Genomic DNA, 17,724 nt, shown 5'->3' with positions numbered 1-17,724 from the left:
ATACTGGAAATAAAAGTTAGAAGAAACTGAAGTATGCTTTTCAGGTCTAACAGCACCTAAAATCCCCTTTCTGATGGTTAAATCTTTGCTTTTCTACCATATGAAAGGTGCTGTAAATGTGAGAAGGCTTTCAATTTCAGTTCAGTTAGTATTCAACTTGTCTCTCAGGCTCGCAACTGTCACTCTTCACCATCTTACTAATGACTACGTCTGTCAAACTTTGTGTGTACAACTGAGTGCAACATCATTGGAGACTGACTGTGTGTGCCGTTATCCCCAGTTGTACAATTTATTGCAACAGGACAACAAAGTCAAATGAAAAACAAAGGTTTGCTGGGGTGAGATTTGAGAGGCAGGGTGATGCAGTCAGGAAGAGGCTATGAAAGTAGGCTTTTGATGCTGCCAAAAATGTTAAGTGTGTCTATTTTGAACGAGTGAAAACACATTTGCCTTGAGATGTAGATGTAGTCGGACTATTTCCTTTGAACGATTCTGGACACTTAATGGCCTCTGTAGCTCAAGGGGAAGGACGATAAATGTGTCAATGTTCACAGCTCTCTCCACTCACCAAGATGTTAAGTTATAGATACAGATTGCTTGACTTTATACCTCATTAGTATTCTGTGTGATTACTTCACCAGCTGGATGAATTTGCAAAAAGGAGCTTTAAAGATGATTCGGGAATGCATGAGAGCCAACGTGCCAAGAGGTGCATCCAATAAAGAAACTATAACAATCCAGTTCATTAAGCCTGTTTTTTTAAATGCTAATCATGTGTTATATTCGCCTGAATATCATCAAGTAACATAAACAAAACCCTCAAATTTGTCAGTCAAGGCTCAATCACTTGAGTTTCTTTTATAAGATGAAAATGTCCTGTGAAGCATTGCACTCAGCAAACAATTATCCACAAGATATTTCAATCAAAGAGGGGCTTAAAAGATAAATAGGCTTGTAAGAGATTAAATGAGATTCATCTGCTGGCTGTCTTAAGTCTGATTAAGACGTCAGTCATCAAGTTTATATTTGCAGCCTGAAGGATGCAGGGCTACATTTCTCATCTAAAATAAAAAAATGAATGAATTTGGCCCTGTATCAATCCAATTATCAGCACTGCAATCTCTGTTAATGTCATGAGAACAAAGTTAATGGCCCGAGACAATCTAATTAGCACAAAGCCTCTGCTGGAGGTCGAACAGACAATATTATATTTGCTTGACATAAAAAAGGAAATAATGCAGAAAAACACATCATCAAACAAATGGAAATTCAGCCTGACAGGAGTGAACGTCATGTCATGGCAATTAGCTAAACAAATGGTCCAGTGTTTCAATATTCTGAATTTGCCTTCTGTAAGACACAAGATGTTGGAATGTGGAGGATGTTCACTTGATGCACTGAGGATGGTTTAGATAACCTACTGAGCTGCTCTTCTCATGAGATGCCACCGACAAAATCACACAAAGCCTAAAATATGTCACTTAAACAATGGTGGAACCAGACACACCTGAACATGAATCTTGGTCCATTTTCAAGCATATGCAGCCATTTAGGAGAAATTGCAGCAAATACCAAAAAGCAATTTTTTCAATTGATTTGACACACTAACATAGTACAGGTAGTATTAGCGTCTTTTGAACCAGTGTGAGATTTTTTTTATTCCAAGTCATCTAAGTCAGTGATTTAAAAGCAATATCCTAGGAGCACTAGAGCTAGGGTTTAATATGCTTTTCTACTTTTCACCCAGTTTTTATTTTTATGGAGTCTGGAGTGTGCCACCAAAATGATTACAGGCTTTTATCGGTATTTAATTATAATCACTTGATAAAGTGATACATTTAAGCAATTATAAATTGACTAATTAAATTTGCATTTAAACCTGCTATGATTTGGAAACAAGTTGTACACATAACACTGACATAGCATCATGACATATTAGCAGTTGATGCGGCAAACATGTTAGCTTAGCAATTGCCTATTTATATAATGGTACAACATTATCATTCTTTGGAGTTGTTTTTCTGGCCATCTTCTCTTCTTCTAGCTCTTTTGTGGTCTCTACTAACTCCTGAGGGAAATATCTGGCCCTTTTGCTGCTAAATGCTTGATCATGTTCACCAGCTAGTTGGTAATTTTGTTAGGTCTGCTTTTTGGTGCTGGGCAGGTTGTGCACAGTGGGTTTTTAGAGCAGTTCCACTAGAAACAACTGTCTGCTGTGGCCAAAAGCTACACTATGACGGCATTGAGAGTGAAATAAAACAGGCAAAGTCGTTAAAAACCAAAACAATGAGCTGAAAGATGCCAAAACACTAAAAATTAAAACTGCAAAAAATAATGCATAAAAAACATATTATATTATATATTAACATAAATAATGACCTTAATGACCTTTTTATTACAGGTCATTGTCTTGCTTTAAGCACTTCATAGTTTCCATCTTGTGTTTTAATCTACAACCCACAGAGCAACACAAGCTCTGATTGGCCAACCGCTGAGCTGTGATATCGAACTATTCTTAGGATTGTTCCTGCGCACTGCAGAAGGCGGCAGCACTGTGCAAAAGATTTTTTTTTTTTGCTTCACTTTTAAATTTTTAAAGAATCGTTTGAATGCAAAATTAATTGAAGTTATAATTGCTCTTTTAAAATGTATGCATTTATTAATAGACTATAATTAAACATTGATTAATCATCCCAGAGGCACACTGCAGACTCTATAATCTCTTTAGCCCTGCAACCCGTCCATCCTCACCCCTGTCTCCTTCCTTCTCTCACTTTCTCACATACATTCTCTCACACAAGCAATTGCCCTAGTGCATTCCAAGTGTCTCCGTTTTCCCATGTAGGCGGCTGTAAATTGGAATTATCTGGTGTGCAAAGGTCATACGATCTGGACTATTGCTCGGGGTGCTCAGTCACATCTTCAGCCTGTAGATGTTTTCAAAGGCCAAAAACCCAGAGTCCACTTCACTGCAAATGAACCCTGCAAACCATTTAACCACAACAAAGGACTGAGTGTACATACACCACAACAATTTGTCCTCCAAGTACAATCCCTGTTTCCCACACACTACAAACCACATGTCCAACTGTACACTTACATAATACAGAATACACACAGAACTGTAAGACACTGCTTAAACTATGTTGAACATTCTCATGTACATTTTCATGATGAAGTGAACTGCAATATATATGGTGTCAACACAATATCAAATACGTCTATAAACTGAATACCATACAACACAAAAGGTAATTTCCATTTTTTAATTTGTGGTGTTGTTACATTGGATTACATTAGGCTATATCTTAATATTTGTCAACCTCTCTTACACATAAACCTGGGCTTGTGATGTTAATTTAAGTATACAACTGACTAAAGCATCAAAAATTATTAGAGAATTCACCACCTCTCTGACACAGTCTCATTAAAAACACATTACCTTAACATTCTCACAGGCAATAATTTTTACTCGGCTGTTGTTTTGGATTGACTTTAACCTTCCACCCCCTGTACTATGTACCATATTATTTTGAAATCAGGGCTGGCAATTGGCATGGGTGGGGTGTCAGACGGCGGCATCAACATTGTAATTTTAATTTCTTCATGATTAAATGTGTAGCTCATAAGCAGCACTAGGTCATCAAGCTTGGAGAGGCTATAAGTCAGCAAGGGGGAGTTGGAGCGGGGCTGAGATTGTCACTAAATGAAACTAAATGAGAATAGCTGGTCCATCTTAAAGGTCAGTCCACCTTAACTGAGCCTGTTCAGGTTATTGCTAACTTCAGGGCTAACTCCTTGTTTTTTGGGGGGTTTTTTACCATAAAAAATTATACCAGTGGTGTGTCTTCTTCCATGACAACCATCTTTGGCATAGCGTAATCAGTACAGACACCACATGTAGAGAGCATATAAGCCAGACAACAGCCAAGTTTTCTTTCTTTAACAAAAATCACAGAATGAATGCTTATGGGCAGTCACTATAGGCGGTGAAAGCAAAAGTCTCAGTTTTAACCTTCATGTGTTACATTTGCTGCAGCTTTATTATGTAAGCTATGAAATAAATCGAAATAAACACGATTAATTGTTTAGTCCTATCAGAAGCCAATGCACAACCGTGTTAGCAAAATTAGTCTATCTTCTATCTCACAAACTCAGATTTTTACATCATTCACTATAACATTTCAGTAAATAGAGAATAACTCTCTAATTTTAAAAAAACTTAATTTTCCTCAACAGCTGCTCTTGTGCAGTAGAGCAAAAGCACAGAGTTGACATGATGTGCTGCAGTAAAAGGTAAAGTTAGACCTTGGTCAGAACATCAAAGATATAACTCCACATGAAAACAGAAAAATATATTAATACAAACCATGAAAACCCTTTTTCAAAGAGAAAAACATGAATAAACCCTCCATTAGGGTGATACAGTGGTGTGTGAATGCATTTGGGTGTATGAATGCAGATACTTGTGTTTGTGTATGTGATGGGCTTCATCTGAATTACACAGTCTTCAAAAAGAAAGGGCATTGACCAATAGTTGCGATCATTAGCTTGCTGTTATTGCCATTGATTCACATTGAAAGAAACAGACCGTGACAGGCCTCGTTGCTTTTAATATTTTAAATTGAAGCTTTAATCATCCTGGCAGAGAGACTGGACTTTTTCACCAGAAATTTTGCCCAAGCTTCTTAAAAATCATAGGAAAAAACATATGACAGTTTGCAGTATGCCTTCTGCATGTTGCAAATACAACCACCAAAGTCCAATTCTAAAACTAAAAAACAGCAAATGCCTCACCCTGTCTCTTTTCAGTTGCATGTTGCGAAAGAATTCAGCTTCATAACCTCAAACAGGATGAGCAGAATAGATAATTGATGGACAGATGGAAGAACACCAAGGACAGAGAGTGGATAAACATCTCGTAAGGTTACTTGCCAGCTGAAGACATAAAGAAACTTGGCTATGAAGAATGCAAAGAATGCACACATGTAAAACTAAAAGTGCTTGTTGTCTCTTTTCACTCTCTCCAAAAAGAAGACTGTTCTCCACATGGACACACATAATGAATTTGCATTCTTCGACTTGATACCTGATTGGAGATTCAGCCAATGAAAATAGCTGAGCTCCGCTGAAATACTTGCCAGCTGTAAACAACTTGGTCAACAAGCCATCTACATATGAGGGACTCTGCAGGTTTTCATTCCACCCAAACAACACATCAGCTTATTTCACTGATATCAAAGTTTCAAAGCAAGTAGGGAGAAACTCAAGTGAGTCTTATGGTGTTAATGGATGCATAAAAACCATGATAGTCAAAATGGTACTTACACACATGCACAACAGGCTCATCCTACATCTAATGGTAGTAATGGCAGTGGTGTGGGTTTAAAAATCAAGGCAATGAAATGGGATAGCCATGCACCAGACTTGTGACAAATTTGGTGATAAAACTGTTATCTTCTCTAAAATAAAAATCAAAAAACATGACAAATAGGAAAAAATGAAATGGCAGACTGGTGCTGCACTGAAGGCCAATTATGATAATAAAACATATAAGGCACACACAGACAACCTGAAAGACCACCCGACAGGTTGAGACCAAGGTCATGACTGTCATTATAGTGGCTGTGAAATGACTCTCACAGGATTTGAATATCAATATGTGAGTTAAGGTTGTATTATATTAATTCACAGCTGTTCTTTCTTTCTCACAGGTCCTATTTCTGAACTAGCCCTTTCACTGAATAGGTTACTGTATTCCCTGATTCATTTTCTTTACGTGCTGATTCCTTTTCAGGTTAATGGAGGGCTAGGGCCTGAATGGGTCACTAGTCTGTCTGGACAAAATATATTTATTGTCTATCCTGCAAAGCTGCATATTGGTGGCCTCAGATGGCAGCAAAAAGAAACTCTGAATTGATTTTTTTGGACAATACATGCACTGAAATCATATGATCTGCAAAATAATGGAAATTTATTGTCCTTAAATGTCCAGCTTTTGACAGAGGTAGCACTCACCTGCTCACTGAGACAGTTTGCATTTCACTCTTAAGTTTTATTTATCAGTATTAACATCACTTCATTTGTGTGGCACAAATATTTCCTATGTGCTATGTACATACAAATGCAAAAATTAATTAGGACAAAAACTGACATCTATGTTGAGGGGGAAGGACATGGATTGCAGCTGCAGCCCACTTTGTGATTGATGGTGATAAAATGCGCTTTAACTAAAAGTCCCATTTAAAAATCTTAGGATTATAACTGTAACCTTCACACATACATGCATGAGTCCAGTCCTTGTTTTTCAGGACTTCAAGTCCCTTATTTCTTTCAGAGTGGTCTTGTGGGAGTTGGAAAGAAAAAAATGTTACTCATTTTTATCATAACCTTGCTGTACATCTTCAGTCAGCTGCAAGATGTCAGTTTTCTTTTATTCTTTCTAAACCTGGTCTGGTGAACTCTCGGGCTCCTAAAGTCTCTGTAGCTTTGAAGACTATCTGGCAGGACTCTTTGAAATTGTTTTTCCAGGTTGTTCAGGGTTGTGACAGCCCTGTAGTTTACAAGAGTATTGGGATACTTTTTTGGCTTTGGCACTTTATGATCACCTGTGCCTTCTGGTTTCAGGCACTGAAGTCTCTTAATGTGCTGTTGTATTTCTGTGACAGGTCTGATTAGTGAATGGTTGAATTTGAATTAGTGAATCAGTGAGTTGCTGTTGCAGGTATGAGTGGGCAGGAGGTCTTGGTGTTCTACTGTTTTGCCCATTTGGAAAGATATATACATTTTCAAAGCTCTCTTTAAAAACCTTGCTTTTTTCATAACCCTACTCAATTATTTTGCCACTTTGTCTTAATATTATAATTTTCTTCTTTTACCTGACTTGTTACTCTAGACCAAGAAAGATTGCTCTTTGGTTCAGGAGGGGAGATGGTTTTGGGTCACATAGAAGACCTTTGATTGCTGGCTTATAATATATACTATTCTGCCTTTTGCTGTATCTCAGTCACATATTGTTTGTCTTTTTGCAGGTTGAGTGTAAAATTGAGTGAGCTGAGGATTGATTACTGGAAGGTGGAGGGTGGTCACGGCTCACATCATTGTAGAAGAAGAAGGTTATTATGCCAGCCCTTTCATAAGAACAAACTTAGTGGAGTTGTGTATGGTGTAGTATGTTGGCCTGACATTGTTTAAATGCACAAGGTCAGTGCACTTGAGGAGGTTAGTAAATGCAGTACACAGCATGCATTTTTTTAAAATTTGCACAGTGATGCACTATGTGTTTGAGATCTTGGCTGTTCAACACTGTTTGATGTATGAATATATGGTTTGCTGGACTTAGATGAAAAATCTTGTCTGTTTTGTCCTTCTGCTGATGATTCAGTGACCTTTTTATTGGAATATCTTGTTTATTTGGTACGTCCTTGACTTCGTCTATAGGGCGTTTAATGACTACATGGGTGACACTGTTGTTGGTTCTATTGGCTGATTCGGTAGTTTTCTATTTTGATGACAAGATTAGTGCTTCGAAATGTGTCTTCTGGCAGGATGTGAGATGAGAACCAGCAGGCATGGGTGCCTGAGCAATGGAGCAAGTGGAGCAAATGCATCCCCATTATTCAATTAGAGGAAGCAAAGTTAATGTTTTGCTACCCCACTTTTTGTCTTTTTAAAAATAAACTTCATACAGTCCCTGCAATCAGGTGATTATATTTAGCCAGCCTATATCAATGATCATTTTACTATTTTCAGAAACTGACACAAACAAATCACATTTTTGGACCGCCCTTTGAGTTGGTTCTGTCCAACCCGTCGCTGATTGTTTGCCACAGCATGCTTTGGCTGTCAAGCACAGTCTGTCAATTCACACAGGAGTCTGACTGTTTACAAAGGTGACAAACATGCCATTTAGCTTAACTGTGATCACTGACTGAAAATAGAACATAGGAAATGATAGTGTATGTTGAATTAACCTGGCCCACTGACTCCAGACAAACTTTAAATTAGCCAAAACTGGGTTGTACTGAATTGCAAACCAATTTGTGAGTCAATGTTAGCTAACTTTGCAAGCCCGCCCACTTAACAATTGCTTGCCAATCGGACAGGATTTGGCTGTAAAGATGGGATGTTTGTGAAGGAGCCAAATGAGAGAGTGAGTAACTATGGTTACGGGGAGGCTCTTTGTCTCTGTTGCTCTGAAACTTTCTTGCGATTCCCAATAACAGGTTTTTAGGTTAGTATGCGGCATACTTTCCCTTTCATTCCTCTAATAATCAATCATGTCCTGATCCACCCAATTATATACTGTTCATAATGCATTATTGGTTTTCATAGCACCCTCAATCGAACTAATCTTGACTAGACCCCACTGCCAATTATGTATCTTTCCAAGTTTGCTCCCCCATTTTAAAACATAAACAGGCACCCATGCTTGCACATGTTGTCTTTTTTTTATGTGTGTGTGTGTGGGCGGTGGGCACTGCTGGTGTGTCCATATAGGTGAACTAGGCAATCGCAGAGGGCAGCACTTTGGAAATTTGGTTAGCAGCATCATCAGAGTGCAGACAGCTGAACAAATAACTGTACAAGGTGAGGATATTTTGAATGATCCCAGCAAATGGCTAACAACAGTAACCCAGGGACTTCGAGACATTTTGATTGAGAAAGGACCATATCAAGTCAAAGTAATTTATTTTCCCAAGGACAATGCACAAAGAAAAAATTTCTGTGTCATTAAAGTTGGAAATTAACAAATGGAGACTGGAAAGGCCCTGGCTTGTTTATTCAGTAAGCAAAGATATTACATTTGCTTCTGTTGTAAACTTCTTTGTGGAAGTGAGAGAAAGTCAGCGCTTGCGAGACAACGTGTTAAAGACTGGAAAAATATGTCAAGCATCCTTAGCACCCATGAAAAATCAACTGATCATATAGAAAGTTTTCATAAATGGAAAGATGTGGACATGAGATTGGCCTTGCAAAACACCATAGATGCACAAAATCAGTGGAAACTGGCTGCAGAGACAGTACTGGCTATGTGGTAGCACAGATAGATTGTTTGAGAATTATGGTGGCAGTTTCCTCAGACCAGTGGAGATGATCGGCCTTTTTGACAGCATTATGGCTGAACACATAAGGAGAATAACTTCAGAAGGAACGCATGTTCACTTTTTAGGTGAAGAAATTCAAGATGAAATCATAGCAACCCCAGATTCAGCAGGGAATTCTCATGATGCTGAGGTCAGTTATATACCACTCCACAATTTTAGATTGTACTCCTGATGTGAGTAGAACAGAACAGATGACCATGATTATATGTTTTGTTACAACACAGGGAGGAAGTTTGGAGATCAGAGAGCATTTCTTGGAATTGACAGAGATAGCTGATTGCACAGGTGCTGGCAGGTTCTTATTAAGAAACTTAGGGAGCTGGATACTGACATTATGGATATGAGAGGTCAAGGCTATGACAATGGATCAAATATGAGAGGTGAACAAAGTGGTGTGCAAAACAGAGTGAGGAGACATAAACCCAAGGGCATTTATGTGCCTTGCAGTGCCCCCTCTCTTAACTTGGTAGTTAATGATGCAGCCTCATGTTGTCAGCAGGCAGTGGACTTCTTTATAACAATCTAAATATAAAAGAGATTTATAACTTTTTCTCTGCTTCCACCTCTTGCTGGGATGTGTTAAAACAGCACATATGTGAACATGGCTCACAGTCAAGCCTTTAAGTGACACGAGATGGGAAAGTTGGGTAGATGTGCTCAAACCCATCCAACACCAGTTAGGGGATGTATGTGATGTTCTGCCGTCAGTGGCAGAAGATGAAAGTCTAACTGGTGCTTGTTGAGCCAAAGCTAGATGTGAAGCCAGAGGCACTGCAGCTAAGATCAAAACTACCCATTCATGTGCTCTGTCATAAAATGGAATGACATTTTAAATGAGATAAATACTACTAGTAAAACACTACAGACAATGAGTCTCGATGTACCTCATGCAGTGGCACGGCTGAATGTGACAAAACAATTCCTGCTGGACTATTGCACAGACAGCAATTTTTAGAGTCCAATGCAAGATTATTGGCGGAGGATTTGGAAACAGAGACCTGCTTTCCTTCACAAAGTGCAGTGTAACCACAAAAGAGGAAAAAATGTTTCACTATGAAGGAGATGATGAGGTAGTGATGGCAGGATTACAAAGTGTTTTTCTTTAACAGAATACTGGACTGCACTATCAATGCTGTGGAAGAGCGGATTTCTCAACTCCGGGAGCATGGGGACATATTTGGGGTGTTGTATGACATTTCATCCATCAAGAAGAAGAACAATACGTACCTCCACAGAACAATAACACAAGACAGACTTAACTGACTGCCAACAATCTCCATAAAACACCAACTAGCACAGAGAATCGAAATAGAGGATGAAGTAAAGACCACTGCTGCGATGAAGGCCTGCTGTGTACACTACTGAAAGGTAAGATTTATTTGTTCTCTGGTTGTAGTTTAAGTTGCTGATGATATGTGCTTGCGCACATTTCATGTGTGTGTTTGACACACATGAGAAAATGGTGTATAGGAGAGATCTGCACTGGTATTATTTAATTTGAGGAGCTGAAATTGGATTATTTGGAAAATAGCTATCCAGTGCTGCTTGAAAGTTTGTGAACCCTTTAGAATTTTCTCCATTTTCTACATAAATATGTAAAACGTCTAAAACGTGAAAAAGTGATTTTTACACAAGTCCTAAAACTAGATAAAGAGAGCTCAATTAAACAAAAAACATTAAACAAAAACATTAAACATATTTACTTATTTATTTAGGAAAAGTATTTGTGTGAAGCAAAAGTATGTGAACTCTCGTGGACTCATGAACATTGAATGTAGCCACTGTACAAGAGGCCTTCACTTTTCCTAGACGTTACCCTGGGGTCCTCTTTGGCCTTCTGGACTATTACATGCCTGCTCTTGGTGTGACCTTTGTTGTTCAACCAGTCCTAGGGAGGGTAACAATGGTGTTCGATGTTTTCCATTTGTACACGATCTGCCTGACAATCAACTGGTGGAGTCCAAACTCTTTAGAAATGCTTTTGTAACCCTTTCCAGCCTGGTGAGTATCAGCAACTCTTCTTCTAAGGTCCTCAGAAATCTCCTATGTTCAAGCCATGATGCACTTCCATAAATCTGTTTTGTGAAGCTCAGACTTTGATAGTGAAGACCCAGATTTATCTTCTTTAAATAAGGCAGGGCTTCCCAGACTCACACTTGATTGTCATCCCATTGATTGAAACACTCAACTCTAATTTCCCCTTCAAATGAATTGATAATCCTAGCGGTTCACATGCTTTTGCCACACACAAATATGTAACATTGGATAATTTTCCTCAATAAATAAACAAACATGTGTAAGGCTTTTGTCTCATTTGTTTAAATGATGTCTCTTTATCTAGTTTTAGGACTTGCATGAAAATCTGATCACATTTTACGTCATATTTATGCAGAAATAGAGCAAATTCTAAAAGGTTCACAAACTTTCAAGCAGAACTGTATGTGTTGTCATGACTTTGCTGTAAAAACTTTGGAACCAGGTAATTGGGGTTATTATGCAGACCTGTTTGGTGCGTTATTTGTATATGGATTCACAAAATGCCTGCATATTGCGTCATGCATACTTTATTATTATTGACACTTTGAGCACACTAGCATTGCACGAGACTATTTGTGTTATATGTATGGCATATCGGCCTTTGTGTGTTGTTGCTGGTATGGTATGATGCAGATGGAGAGGCGGCATAATTGTTTTTCGCTAAAGTGGCAGAGGTGCACGGATTTCAGTCATGTTAACTTGACAGGCATGCAATGTTTATTTGTGTAATTTTATGAATTCATCGGGTGTTACTCAGGATCTGTCAGTGTAAAGTTGTAGAGCTGGCCTACGTAGAGCACAGGTTATTGCAGCATTGCAGCACTAAACAATGCCAGAGAGAGGCCGAGTGCATCAGTTTACCATGAATAATGCTCATTTTATTATGAATAATAAAAATATAAATAAATATAAAATAAGTACTACTAAAATTCCCACTCATTCACTCCAACTTGAAGTCAAAAGTTGGCATCCCTGAGTTACATTGCTTGATATACTACTTTTGTTTCTCAGCCCAGCTCCATCAAAGGTAGAAACAAGACATGATTTAGCAACTAGCTAACAAACAGCTAGCTCAGTGCAGTTTACTGTCCTCACAATTGCGGGGTTCCCATTCTCTCAATCTATTCTATCTATTCTGCACAAAACTGGGTGATTCCTAAATGTAGGCTTACAAGTGGCCAGTTAAGAACACAAAACATGTAAGGAAAACAGCTTTGGACTTAGTGGAAGGTGCATTTCTTTGTTTTCAATTTGCTGTTCCTTCCTTTCTTTTTTGTAAATTATTTTTTATTGCTTTTAGGAAAATATTCAAACTTAAAGTGTATAATATCTTGATGGTGTTGGGGTGAATATGACTGAAAATTATTTGAATTTTATTACACTAGGCAGTGTTTAATTTTCATGTTCATTTCACAACACAAATATCAGAGCAAAAAGAAAAACTAAATCCCCACAAATCAATTACTATGAGGATGTTTTCCCAGTTGGTAGCCTGGATTTACAGTACATTTGATTTGACTGTGAAGGCAGCTTTAAGAGCCCATCTAGCTTGGATTGCCTTACACACTTAAAATGGAGATGGGAGGTACACACTGCTGTATGCAACACACATACATACATACATCTCATTAGAGCATATATTTTTCTTCTCCAGACACCTCACATTGTAGCCTGTTACTTTGATAGACAGGTGGGTTGAAACACTTCATTGAGATTATGTGCACTCTGCAATGGAGGTCTCCCACTGGTCTCACTGACCTTGGAAAACAGACACACACAAATTCTGTCTCTAAATAAGAAAATCCTAGAAAGTCAAACTCAGCAAAGAATATTTTATAACTTGTTAGTTAATTTGAATTTTGATTACATCTGAAAGGATGTAATCATTTTCATTAGCAATTAATAGCATTGTGAAATTAAACACCTCTCTTTGTCTTCATTCTCTTTCTTTCCCACCTACGCACTCCCTCTCTCACACACACACTCAGACTCTTTCTTTACCTCTCTCTTTCATCTCTTCACTACAGCCTGTCCATGCTGATTGTGATTTTTGCCTCCAGAATCCCCGAGTAAAACTGCTTCATCCCTCTACTTGGTCCTGGCCTGCTGACCCTAAATCTCTCTCATTTTCACTCCAGTGCTCGCTTGTAATCACCCCCCTCCTCCTCATCTTCTCCTGTGTCACGCTTCACCTACACAGCTCTGTCCTCCCTCTCGGCGACTCTGCCTTTGTCAACACCAGTGAAGGGAATAATGCCAGTGCAAAGAAACACATTCCTATTCTTATACTTTTTTATTCTATGATATAAGCTATGATCATTTCAATTTCAGAAATTACAGTCATAGATCCAATAAACAGGTTGTTACTTGCTTACAATAACCAGTTTGTCATATATAATTATTTCATCTCAATCATCAATACAATAAGTGATCATACACAGCTACAACTTGTTTGTAGGTATGTTTAAAATTATTATTTTCCTTTTTAATTTTTAACTGTTTATAAATGTTATCTCAGCAAACTTAATTATCTGGGCACTTAATGACATATGGCTTGAATGAAGATTTCTCATAGTGCTGTTTTTTTGTGATATTAACTATGTTCAGTGAGATTTGTTTTGTTATTGTGAACTACTTTGGATTACTGTTGTTTAGGGTATGACACCTTCTATTGGCTACATTGATGTGCTTCATTATGTTATACAACTGACCTGTGCTCGGTTGGGCGGGGGGGGGGGGGGGGGGGGTTAAATTAAGTTAATATAAAATAACAATAAGCAATGTGAGTGTGACAATTTTTTTCCAGAGTGCAAGGAAAATGTTGCATTACTGTTAACAGAAGTACAAAGTATGCAAGATGTTATGTTTCTTGTTTTGCATCCACACAAGAGCACAGCTTATGATTTCAGCCATTCTGACTATTTTTGGTATTTTTGCTGGTTTTGCTATTTTGGATAGAAAATAATCTCCAAATGATGGTTGCTGAGTTCATCTGCCATCTTGCAGAGCATCATGTGTGTGTGCTTTCTCACACTAACACATGCCTACATAACACACCAGACCTTACACACATCTCTCACAGCCACCTGTTGTCTTGCATCACCTCGAAGCACTCATTAGTGACAGCTGCTTTAGCAGCCGTTGCGACGTCACTTCAGTAATAAACAACAAACAGTGTAACAGTGAGTAATATACTACTATTAATACACAGTTACAAATGAGCCAGCCACTCACATCAGCTGCAGTTGGTTGCAGTTACCTTGACAACGACTGCTGAAACACAGGCACATTGAATCAGAAAAATGAAAACGGTTCAGGTGACCTTCCTTGACAACACTGTTTGATGCAGTGGGACGAAGGTGATGGGTAACTTGTACAGTTTTTACAGCAATCTGACTCTTTTCACCTTTTTACTCATTTTATGTGGATTATACTAGTAGATTAGCTATATCTACTGTGTCTTAACATTGTCAGTCCTACTAACAATGATTAAATTCTCTAATATGAATCATCATTATGTGGAGCAGACTTTCATTTTCTGGCATGCCTCCCCATCTTTCTTATTTGCTTTGGTTGTTAGGTATGATTTTCAAAACTTTACAGTATGATTGCATACCATGTTTTAATGTAAATAAATGTTAGTTTCCTTATCTCGGTTGGCAAAGTGGAATTAAAGATCAAATACTGTCTATCTACTTGCACTAATCAATATTTTCATATAAGCAATGGGTTGAATGACTATGTGTAATGTGAAAAGGGTCGCTTGTAGTGACAAACCAGCAGAGGATTATCACCCAACTCTGCAGTTCCCCTAAAGTCTGCACAGTATCTCAGCACCTTTCAGCTCATTACTTAGGTTTGGTTCAGCTTCTCTGCTCTCACAAATCGTATTTCCCCTTGTAGAAGACAGCTGTTCTCAGCGAAAAAACTGTGATAAACCCACTGTACACTATCTGCCAAGCACCATAAAGCAAACAGACAAAATAAGCGACTAGCTTGTGAACATATAGGATCATTTAGCTGAGCCAGATATATTTCTCAGGAGTTGGTAGAGATTGGACCACAGCTAAAGGAGAGTGAGTATTGGATTTACATTTGATGGGTGACCAGAAATACAACTCCAAATGATTGCTAATGTTGATCTGTGTCTGCTGGATAAATAAGCTACTGTTTGCTAACAATATCATATCAACTTTACAAAGTAATAATATGTCAAAATTGTATTTACAGCTTGTTCTGTGGCCCAAGTGGCCACAAAAATCTATTAATACTGCTTTAATCAAAGTTTTTTTTTTTTTCATTTTTTATCTGATTTGATTTCATCTATCTTTTCTGATTATTTTGCTGAACCAATTCAATGCTACAGAAGCCCTGAGAGACAAGTGAGAAAAAAAGTGATCCATTTCCTTAGTCTGATCTAAATGGTTTTCTCTCCTGTGTTTATGACTTAAGAACAGGTGAAGAAAAAGGTTTTGCTGGGATAATCTTAAGTTCCTTATTTTTTTCATCTGTAAACCAGTGGGGAAAAAAGTTTTGCTAGGTGAAAAAGAACCTTTTCCCGGTGAATTTTTTTTTGTCAGGATCATTTTTCAAATAGTTTGTTGTCGTAATACGCATTTTGCCCACAAGAGACTGAGACTGTTCTAAATAGGACTAAGCATTCACGTTTTCTTCCAGCTGAATTTTAATTTCTCACAAGGTACATATATTGCATGTTAGCAAGTTATGTAACATTACTCTCTGTACCCTACTTTGAGAACCAATGACTTAGACCAATCTTAATCACCTTTGAGGCCAGTCAGCTCATTTTTGTTTGTTTTGTATTCCAGAGGAAAGTCCAGCATTTGACTTGTGGGTCCAACATTTCACAACAGAAAGTAACTTGCTCACACTCACTATATGTACCTTGTGTTTAGAGTGCATGGAGAAATTAAACCTCACTTGGAAGAAAACATGAATGCTTTTAGTCCTATTTAAAACATGGAGTAGCGGTGCACTTCAGCCTCTTGTGGCCGAAAAGAGTAATACAACAAAGAGTATTACAACAACAACAATCCTGAAAAAACTCACATGGCGAAACCTTTTTTTTCACCTGTTTTCATAGGTGAAAAAAAAGTAACTTAGAAAAATGATCCTTGCAACTTTTTTCATCTGAGAAAACTTTTTTTCTCCACCTGTTTCTTAAGGCATAAACACAGGAGAGAAAACAATTTAGATCAGACTTAGAAATTGGATCACCAGAATCTTTTTTCTCACTTGCCTCTTAGGGCTTCCGTACAATGCTAAAAAAAAAAAAAAAAAAAGGGTAGCAACAGCGACAGTAGCACAAGTTGAGAAGAGTCAAGTTAAAGATGGTGAACTGACTCAGTAATGTCAGTTAAGTAGCTAATGTTAGTAAATATTAGCGCTAACATTAGCCACCATAAGCTACTAGTCATAACAGACCAATTAAGGTTGTAGCAGCAAAACCCCTGACTATTGACTTGAGCTAAAACACGGTTGTTGCTCATAAGGTCAAGTTTTCATTTGTAAGAGAATGACTACAGTGACGCACACTTGCTCTCTTTCAGTTGCTTCTGTGACTTCACTTTGAGCCCTTAACCCCAACCACCCACTACCAGCTACCTGGGAGCTGCCCAGTATAATCAGAGCTGTCTACTGCTGGCCTCTGAGCAGCTCTAGGGCTCAAGAGTCATGTTTAAGTTCATTTCTCACTCAGTCTTCTCATCTACAGTGTCCAGACCAGCGCAACATTCACTTTATTCACAGTTCTTATTCTGTAGTCTATAAGGTTGTGCTGCCAAAAGGTTTACCACAGTAAAACAATATTGGTAACAGAACACTGAACATTACATGGACTAGTATGAAAAATATGAAAGGACTGATGTGGGGGGAAATGAATCATTCCTAGATTTCTTTTGACAACCCACATTTATTATGGTTATTCAGGCATTGAAAGGCACTGATTGCTGACATTATGAGCTGTCGAGGAGCTAATGATCCATTCGGACCATGTAAAGGAATGCAGGTTCTGTCAGTCAAAGATGGACATAGAGGGGCAGGGTCAAATGGATTTGAACAGACATTAATAAAATTCAGAGAAAGGGCATAGAAAATAGATGTGAGGTTGATAGATGGATTTATGTGAAAAGGAGATGGGGAATTGAGAAGCAGTGTAAGATGGAGGCAATGGGATAGAGAGAAAGAGGAGGGATACTGAAGGAGGAGGAAGGGAGATGATAGAAAACAGAAATGGTGATAGTGATTTGCAGATGTTGATTCTCTACCACAGTTTCTTATGGTGAGTGTCCCACCAGTATAAGATTTAATTCATATATCACCAACACAAGACACCAACAGTACAGAGGCCAGGAAGGGTCACAGTCTAACAACCCCAAAACAGAGTATAGTACTGTATGTGTAACAAACCAATCCTGTCACCCTCAGTGATCTCTCAGGACTGTGCAGAGAGAAATACCAGAGAAGGAAACAAGAGCTGAAGGGAGAGATGGAGATGAGCCAGAGCCTTGGAGAAAGTAACTGTCTAACGACACAGCTGCTCAAATGGTGACAACAAATT

General features: G+C 38.2%; 1 protein-coding gene across 2 annotated transcripts in view; it reads right to left on the bottom strand.

Annotated features, from left to right (window-relative positions):
- LOC121887649 (zinc transporter ZIP11-like) overlaps positions 1–17,724 on the bottom strand; it is a 132,890-nt gene that overhangs the window by 18,438 nt on the left and 96,728 nt on the right. The gene's annotated exons all lie outside the window — the stretch shown is intronic.

Source organism: Thunnus maccoyii, chromosome 20 (assembly GCF_910596095.1).
Source record: "Thunnus maccoyii chromosome 20, fThuMac1.1, whole genome shotgun sequence".
Taxonomy (NCBI): domain Eukaryota; kingdom Metazoa; phylum Chordata; class Actinopteri; order Scombriformes; family Scombridae; genus Thunnus; species Thunnus maccoyii.
This window is presented reverse-complemented; position numbering and strand designations above follow the sequence as displayed.